We start from the raw sequence: 3,384 nt of genomic DNA, 5'->3' as shown, positions 1-3,384 counted from the left end.
CTTCAGCTTAATGTGATGTACTGCATTTATTTATTTGCATATGTTGAAACATTCCTGCATACCAGAGATAAATCCCACTTGGTCCAGGTGAATGATGATTCTGATGTGTTTTTGGATTCGATTAGCTTACCTTTTATAGAAGATTTCTGTATCTGTGTTTATCAGGAATATTGGCTTATCTTTTTCTTGTTTTTGACTTAAGGTGATGTTGGCTTCATAGTAGAAATTTGGGAGGATTCCTTCCCTTTCAGTTGTTGTAGAAGTTTCAGAATTAGAATTAGAATTAGAATTAGAATTAGAATTAGAATTAGAATTAGAATTAGAATTAGAATTAGAATTAGAATTAGTTCTTCTTTAAAAGTCTTGTGGATTCTACAGTGAAGCCATCTGGTCCTGGGCTTTTCTTTGTTGGGAGGGTCTTTATTACTGATTCAGTCTCCATCTTGCTTATTGGCCTGTTTAAGTTTCTGTGTCTTTGAACTCAATTTTGATAGATTGTATGCTTCTAGAAATCTATGCATTTCTTGTAGATTTTTCCAAACTGTTGGCATATAGCTGTTTGCAGTAATTCCTGATGATTCTTTTTATTCCTGTGGTCCCTGTTGTAACATTTTTTTTTCCTTTTTTAAAAGATTTTTTTATTTACTTGAAAGTAAGAATTACACAGAGAAAGAAGGAGAAGCAGAGATAAAGAGAAGCCTTCCATTGCTGGTTCACTCTCCAGTTGGCTGTAATGGCTGGAGTTTTGTTGATCTGAATCCAGGAGCCAGGAAAGTGTTATGAGTCTCTCATGCAGGTGGAGGGGCCCAAGGACTTGGGCCACCTTCTACTGCTTTCCCAGGACACAGTGAAAAGCTGGATCATAAGTGGAGCATCTGGGTCTTAAACCAGTACCCCTATGGGATGCCAGCACTTCAGGCAGTGTCTTTATCCACTGTGCCACAGACTGGTCCCAACATCATTTTTTTCATCTCTGATTTTGTTAATTTTGGTCTTCTCCCTTGTTTGTTTAGGTAAACCAGAGATGTATGAATTTTATTTATTTTTCAAAACACTATTTCTTCATTTCATCGATTTTTTGCAGTATTACATAATGACCAAATATCTCTCTTTTGAGTTTCTTTATTCTTTTTAAAGATTTATTTATTTATTTGAAAGTCAGAGTTACACAAAGAGAGAAGGAGAGGCAGAGAAAGAGGTCTTCCATCTGCTGGTTCACTCCCCATTGGCAGCAATGGCTGGAGCTGCGCCAATCTGAAACCAGGAGCAGGAACATCTTCTGGGTCTCCTATATGGGTGCAGGAGCTCAAGGACTTGGGCCATCTTCTACTATTTTCCAAGGCCATAGCAGAGAGCTGGATCAGAAGTGGAGCAGTCAGGACATGAACCAGCACCTACATGGGATGCTGGCGCTGCAGGCAGTGGCCTTACCAGCTATGCCACAGCACTGGACCCAACAGTTTCTGTCTTAAAGTCTATTATCTTTGGCTTAGTGCCCACACAACTGGACACATGCCAAGTAGGGCTCCAGAGACTCACTGCTGGCAGACCATTGGGCTGAGGGCAAACACTCTTCCTCCCTTCCACTTCCGACATGCTGCTAGCTTAGTGTGTACACGTATGTGCAGTAACACCATGTCTGCTCCACTGTTAGCCATTGTGCCTTGTGCCCAGAAGGCTGCCACTGTGGTAATTTTCCTTCATGGATTGGGAGATACTGGGAATGGATGGGCAGAAGCCTTTGCAGGTGTCACAAGTTCACATACCAAATGTATCAGCTTGCATACACCTGTTATGCCTGTTACATTACATATAAACATGGATATGCCTTCTTGGTTTGATAATATTGGACATTGATCAGACTCACAGGAGGATGAATCTGGAATTAAACAGGCAGCAGAAAATGTAAAGGCTTTGATAGATCAAGCAGTGACAAGTGTCATCCCCTCTAACAGAATTATTTTGGAAGTAATTTCTCAGGGAACAACTTCGTATTTATATACTGCTGTTACCACATAGCAGAAACTGGAGGGTGTCACTGCACTCAGTTGCTGGCTTCCACTTCGGACTTCATTTACAAGGGGTGCTAACAGGGATATTTCTATTCTCCAGTGCCATGGAGATTGCAACCCTTAGGTCCACTAATGTTTGGTTTTCTTACTATGGAAAAACTAAACACATTGCTAAATCTGGCCAGTGTAACCTTTAAGACCTATGAAGGCATGAGGCACAGTTCCTGTCAGCAGGAAATGATGGATGTCAGGCAATTCATTGATAAAATCCTACCTCTGATTGATTTGAGTCATTAAGAAACCTTGTGTAGCAGTACACCAGTATCATTGTTGTACAGTGTAATGCTTTTCCTGTGCTCAGCCTTGAAACTTCTATTTGTACTGTTAAAATGTTTCACAATTACATACCTATGACAATGACTAAATAATGTCTCCTCATAGGAAATACATATTTCAGTTTCTACACATGTATTTGTAAAATATGATCCAAAATATACTTTTATTAATATAGGTGAAGCATCTAGCTTCTTTTTCTTAACTGGAATTTAGCAAAATAATAATGTATTTCAGTCAGATTTTTTATTACATTATTTGAAATTTAACAGTATGCTTAAGGAAAATTTATGTAGGTGTGAATGAGCAGTTAAGATATAAGAAATTTTAGCATAGTGTGACTTAGTCTATAAATTTGTTCAAAAGTTGCTTAGTCATCATGCACTCTCTGGTATCTTTACATATGCACTCATGTGTGATGATTGTAATACCTAAGAGGGAGAAGGTATTACATTATTCCTAATAATAGAGATATGCTTTTATGTGTCAGTAAGGAGTAATATTGCTCTTGAAGTAATGACCTTTTTATTTTGGGGGCCAGACTTTTCCCTGATGTCAAGAAAAAAAAAAAACAATATTTTTTTCCTAATTGTCCTTCATAGCATACCAAATACTGCTTTCCTGCCATAGAATCTACTGTCAACAATGCTGTAATTTGACATTATGAATCATAGACATATGGTATTGAAAATCTATTTGCACTTTAAGAGAAAATAACCACTACTTAAACCTTTCTGTATAATATTTCAAATAACCTTACATTAGTCTAAACTTAGACCTGTTAAGTGATTAGAATCTTCAATCCAGGTAATAAGTCATTCTGTGCTTTTATTTTTCTATATATAATTCAAAGAATAATTAGGTCCTATTCTAGTATATTCTGAAGTAGTTGAGACCAATCTTAAAAACTAATTTCTGAGATAATTTCACCTCCTGGTAGCATAGTTTGTTTTCTGTACATTTGTTTCAAACCAGCTACTGTAGGAAATGATCAGCCCATTTGAGAAATGTTTTTATGTACTAGTAAACTTAGGTTTTC

The 3,384-nt window shown here is 37.3% G+C and overlaps 1 pseudogene; it reads left to right on the top strand.

Annotated features, from left to right (window-relative positions):
* The first annotated feature begins 1,620 nt into the window (after positions 1 to 1,620).
* Positions 1,621 to 2,309, top strand: LOC133754081 (acyl-protein thioesterase 1-like; annotated as a pseudogene).
* Positions 2,310 to 3,384: the final 1,075 nt, after the last annotated feature.

The sequence above is a fragment of the Lepus europaeus genome, chromosome Y, assembly GCF_033115175.1.
Source record: "Lepus europaeus isolate LE1 chromosome Y, mLepTim1.pri, whole genome shotgun sequence".
In the NCBI taxonomy this organism is placed as follows: domain Eukaryota; kingdom Metazoa; phylum Chordata; class Mammalia; order Lagomorpha; family Leporidae; genus Lepus; species Lepus europaeus.
The sequence above is the reverse complement of the archived record's forward strand: the minus strand, read 5'-3'. Positions and strand labels throughout refer to the sequence as shown.